At 40.4% G+C, this 6,041-nt stretch overlaps 1 long non-coding RNA gene across 1 annotated transcript in view; it reads left to right on the top strand.

Annotated features, from left to right (window-relative positions):
* LOC110017063 (uncharacterized) overlaps window positions 1–6,041 on the top strand; it is a 48,287-nt gene that overhangs the window by 14,744 nt on the left and 27,502 nt on the right. The window lies entirely within an intron of this gene.

Raw genomic sequence — 6,041 nt, 5'->3', positions numbered from 1 at the left:
GGGTGACTTATAAACTGCTGGGTGATGTATTCACTCGCTGCCTCCTTTGCTGGAGAACAAAGTTCAGCACCGTGAGCTGTTGTCAAGGACGGGGCGATTGGGCTCCCACTTCCCGTCACTTCATTTCCTCCCCGCTCTTGTCCCATTTAGGTTGCCTGCTTGCTTTTTATTGCGCCCTTCAGATTCACCTTAAAGTCCCACTCCATTCGTTTTTGGATCTATTTTTTCAAGCATTCCCAGTGGTGTTTTAATCATGATTGTGCCATTTTTAGCCCAAATAAAAAAAAAGGACTTAGTTTCTGCAGAGCAGCAGGAGTTCATTAGAAATTGGCCTCTGAGTTGTTGGCGCAGAGAAACCCCGCCCCCACTTCCCCTCTCCGTTGCTGACACCTCTCTGCTTTTAGCTCTTAGCAGTTTTGACCCAGATGTCAGCTGGCGCCACAAAACAAAGACATGCATGCATCCATTTGTCTACGAGTGGATGCATCAGAATGGAGCGGAGAAGGAAGCTTGTGGCGCACCCAGCGTATTTTCTGCGTCACAAATACGATCTTTTTCAGACTATATTTTTTTTCGCCTGCTCCTGATTCACAGTGATTGGAATAAAGAAATACCGGTACTCAGAAATGCAATATCGAGCTGGATTTTCTTAATATGTGTCCTCCATCATCAGAAAAATGCCACAAGAACAGGTTAAAAACACTCCTAAAATGTGTGGCGTTGCATTTGAAATGCACACAAAACACCTGTTAATTGTGTAATTTCTGAAGTCATTGGATTTTTCTAGTGACCGTGTAAGCCTGATAACCCTGTATTCCGTAAGGGTAATGGTAACAGCAGTTATCTGATAATGATAAATCAGAGTAGCACATGTACATTTCCTCCTGAAATGCTGATATTTTTCATGGCATGTATCTGATTTTTTTTCCCACTCTTTCTTTTAGTTTCACATCTGCTCATCTATAAACATAATGCAAAATACTGAAGACCAAGGTTAGCGTTGCATACTTAAGGCAACCACTGTTTTTTCCAAGCTGAGTACCAACCAGTGACGTGCAGTCAGGAGAGGCAGGTGAGGCTGTGCCTCATTCGGCATTAAGGGAAGAAAAGAGAAAAACTAAATTCAATTATTATATTTAATCAGTAATTTGTGCTTTGCGGTCATTTTCCATTTAAATGTACCATTTTTGGGTGTTTTTTCTTTTCAAAATCGCTGAATTTCCGCATTTGCCGTTCAGATACAAAGTGACGTGCGATGAGGCTCCAGCCCGCTGAGCCTCACCTTGGATTGCGCACTACCTATGCAGTGAGACGGTACTGCTGTCTCTCTGTATGTCGGTTCAATCACTTGTACTATATGAGCTGAGTTTACATAATTTAGCAGATGTAAATGATGTACAGTGTTTGTTTTTATAAATAACTGTATGTGAGGGACGTGTTTCTTGTGCTGAGCGCTAAACGCCGGCGAAAAAGCCGCTGGGTGAGGCCAGACATTCTCGTGCCTCATGTTAGGGGGCGCCGGTGAGCCCTGAGATTATGACGCTAAAAAATACTAGAAGAAGTGATAGCAAGCGGCAAGTCATTTTCTTCAGAAGGAGCGGCGTATGGACTTTATTTACAAGTAAAGGTAAGACGATAATAGCATTTGTGGTTTTTTCTGTGCTGCAGTTTGTATATGAAAAAAAACATGTTGAAATTATATTTTAAACAAAACGTTAACTGTTGTCAATCAAATGGTGAATAAGTTACTCAGTATGGTTCATATGTTTGTAAATCTGACTGATGACGTCAGTGCCTCACCAGCCATTAACCTCACCGCACATCACCGGTACCAACTATAAAAAAGTACAACCTTTAATGCAACATTTCCCAAGTACAAGCTTTAAAAAGTTTTAAAGGGAACAGGAAATGGCAGACTTTACTTCCTGAGGAGACTCAGGTCCTTCAATGTCTGCAGCAGGATGCTCCACATGTTCCACCAGTCTGTCATGGCGAGCACCATCTTCTTTGCTGCAGTGTGCTGGGGTGCTGGCATCAAAGCAAAGGACGCCAACAGACTGAATAAAATCATAAAAAAGCAGGGTCTGTCATTGGCTCCAAGCTCTCCATTCTGGAGGAGGTGGTGGGGGACAGACTGCTGGCTAAACTGGGGGCCATCATGGACAATCCCTCCCATCCTCTCTTCAAAGAGGTGGACAAACTGAGAAGCAGCTTTAGCGGCAGACTTATACACGCCCGCTGTGCTAGAGAACGATACAGGAAGTCATTCCTGCCATCAGCCATTAAACTTCACAATTCATCTGGCAGACTTGAATGGACATAAGATTTTTTAGAGTTCTAGAGTTTTCGACTGCACATTTTCTGCCTGTTCATTGTTTTCTTTTCTTCCCTGTATATTTTGTGTCTTGTGTTTATTTTTTATCTCTTATCTTATTTCCGTGGTGCTGCTACTACAACCAAATTTCCCTTTGGGGATTAATAAAGTTGATCTTGAATCTTGAAATTTGTATGTGCATTTTCAAAATAAAACAAATCAATGTGCAAAAACAAGCAGATCAGGATTCTCTGTAGATCACTTTTACAAAATCTTTTTTTAACCCTTGTGCTATCTTAGATGACCCCACCCTTGCATTGACGTGTTCTCCCTACCATGACAAAGGTGGATAAAGGTGGAAAGATTTCATGTAATCCATGGACACCAGTGAAGATCACAAATCATTGAAGAAAAAAGGTTCAGAGCACTGTCTAGTGGGTCTAGATGACCCAACTCCCAATGGTAAAGTGCCTAGGATAGCACAAGGGTTACATGCCCGATTTATTCTATGCTTAGATGTACTGGATCAAACACTAAAGCAAAAATATTGCTTGCATCTCTGTTTTGAAAAATCTGCATTTTGACAGGAGCCAATCAAAAGTCTCACTCCTCCTTTTTGCATCTTTTTGTTTTTCCATTTGCTAACAGTGAAGTCCAAAAGATTCTTTTTGCGTAGGTGTTTGCTTATCGAATAATGATTTTCTACTGGCGTACAACTTAATTAGTTTTATGGAAATCAGGAAAACTTTGCTTTGAAACATCTAAACAAAGTAAGATAACAACAGCCTGTCACACAGCAAAGAAAAATGTGGAGTGCCGTTTGAGACGCATTAACTCCTTTTATCCGCCGACATTTTTTCTGTTCTCATTTTCTATCATTTATTTGCTTCAATAAAAACAGCTGCTTAATCCTGTCTGCCTGCTCCACGACTTGTTCCATCAATCACAATAAAAAAGGAGGTACTTTTGAAGGCAAACGTACAAAAGTGGGAAAATAAATTGTCAAATATTCAACTTCAGTAGACAAAAGCACCCACTGGCTTCATAGGCACACCTGTCCAACTCCTCATTAACGCTAATGTCAGCCAATCACGTGGCAGCAACTCAATGCATTTAGGCATGTAGACATGGTCAAGGCGATCTGCTGCAGTTTAAACCGAGCATCAGAACGGGAAAGAAAGATGATTTAATTGACTTTGAACACGGTTCAACATGAACATCTCATTAGAACCAGAGTCAATAAATATATAGATATACACATGTTTGTACAAATTAACAATATCAGTATTGTCTAGTGCACCACTTTAACCAGGTTCAGAGCTACAAATAGACTTGTGCAAAGAAATGGAACATTCATCAACAATTCTTTGAGGTAGTTTATCACAGATTCAGGTAAGTACAGGTTATAGGTCACCGTCTGCATGAAGCAGTTAGCAGCACTGAAGTAAACGTGTACATGAATGCATTGTGGATATATACTTGCCAATCGACAAAGAGACAAAAAATCTTCAGTCTAAAAGCGAATCAGCTTCAGTGGAGTTGTAAGTTTTTAAAGGCCTGAGTCACAACTGCCCTTATGGGTGGATTTGGGCAAATCTGTACGGCGCACGAAGGGTGTCCACGCAAAATATTAAGATTGTAGACCTCTCAGTGAGCCTGTAGAGCGAAAATGTTCATGAACGTTTTGTTCTGCAGTCATGCTGCAAGCGACAAGTCTTAAGTAGTGAATGCTTAAGAAAACACTCAAGGGTACGTAAGGGTGAACCAGGCGTGTCATACAGATTTGTCTTTTTTTTTCAAACCCCCCAAATCCTGTGTACTGTGCAAGGAGCCCGTTAGTGCTGTTCAAGTGATAGATAAGTGCTTCTTGCACGTAATCTTAGAGTTTAGGAAAATAGACAGTCCTGTGTATCATCTGCACACCCCATGCATGCAGCATTTGCGCGAAATCAGTCAGGAGCAAGTACTCTCACCTTACTAACCACTAGAGTGTGGTGTAAGAGCATCGGATGACAGCATCACATGTAACTTAAATTATTTTCACAAGTGCTTTAAAAATAAACACATCAAATTTACAGCTTGATCTGTGTCCAAAAATGTGTTAATGAACTTGGCACTTGCTGACTTGCTGCCCCGCATTACTTTGTGGAGGGAAAAATAAAAAACAAAAATAAACGTTGAACTTTTTTTGTCATGTCCGTGAAATAAAGGCAATACTGCAAAGTTCAGCGGGAGAACGATCAGATTCTCATTCATGTTGGTTTGGACTCCACCTGCTTATCTCGTCATTGAACACATCATGGGCCAAAGCTGAGTCCCTGATTGGTTGATGAAATGCATCTTTTTTGGTCAGAGTTCAGATTTTTTAACTCTCGATCCACCACCCAAATTGGGTCGCACCACCACAAAACGTGCTGCTGCCAGACCGGCGTGCCACGTCAGACGCTCAAATCGCATCGCAGGACCTCTGATTGTGTCTGTACATTGACTTAACATTGAAACCAGACACCCCCAACACCCGAATCGCATTCAGTGTGAATATAGTGTGATATCACCTTATCTCCCTTCTAAAGATGAAGAAATAGAAAAAAATTCCTGTGACTCTGATAAGTGGATGAAAATGAATGGATGGACATTTTTTCAATCATTAATCAGGAGAACGGAGAACTGATTGTAACTGTAATTTCAAAGGCTGTTGCTCTAAAATCATGTAAAAAAAAAAATACTGTCCAGTTCACAGTATGTTTTTATTGGTGTTGGAACAGAATAATAGGTTTTAGTAGGTTAAATTACTGCAACATTGATTGAGGTAGTTGCCGCATTGTGGGCTAAGACAAAGAATAGGTTTGGGGTTTAAATTCTGGGACTGACAGACATTGTGTTTTCAGCCAAGACAACTCTGTATTCCCATTAGTAAGTCGCTTTGGACTAATAATGTATTCAAAGAAGAATAAAAAAAAAAAAGATTTTCAGTAACTTAAAAAAAAAGGAAAAATGAATGGTGAGTCATTTTCACTGAAACAGGGCTGTTTTATAATACAGCCACTGCCAGCTAATGAAAGCGTTACGGAGGAAACTGTAGATTACTTGCCATTTGATAACCTTTTATTTGTCCACAATAATCTTTCGAAACAGGAGAAACTCAACAATTATTGCACCCAAAAGTTTAAGAGTTTAAGCATTCTGCTTTTAATGTTTAGATAAGCTGGTAAACGTATCTTTAGGGAAATGAAGCATGAAACTCAGATAACATCAAAGCAGAGCTAAAAGCCCCTCCAGTTCTTCAGGAGCTTTTTTCACACTTTACATCTTGGTAATCTTCAGACTCCAGCACTGAAACTGTAAAGATGCTCTGCCTTTTACAGGTTAACCCTCGAGAACCCACAGGGTCAAATTTGGCCCATATTATTTTGTTTTATTAGATTTCTATTACCCATTTTTGTTAAAATTTGTCAAATTAGCTGTGAAACCCCAGAACAAAACTAATCTTGGGTTCTGCAGGATGAGAAAAAAATCCATCTAAAAGGCCTTCTCCTTTGAACTGGTACGTTTTTGTGTGATGACTTACTGTCGACTGGAATTCTCCCCAGAGGGTCATCGGAGCAGCAGTGAAGATCATCGATTCATCCCCTGATTTCTTCAGGGGTCATCTGTGTGTCTTTCTATGTCTTTCAGCAGTAAAGAAAATGACTGAGGGCTGGTTCTATCCTCCCAATTCACCTTTTCA

This window comes from Oryzias latipes, chromosome 18 (assembly GCF_053564925.1).
Source record: "Oryzias latipes strain Hd-rR chromosome 18, Olatipes_Hd-rR_3.1".
In the NCBI taxonomy this organism is placed as follows: Eukaryota; Metazoa; Chordata; class Actinopteri; order Beloniformes; family Adrianichthyidae; genus Oryzias; species Oryzias latipes.
This window is presented reverse-complemented; position numbering and strand designations above follow the sequence as displayed.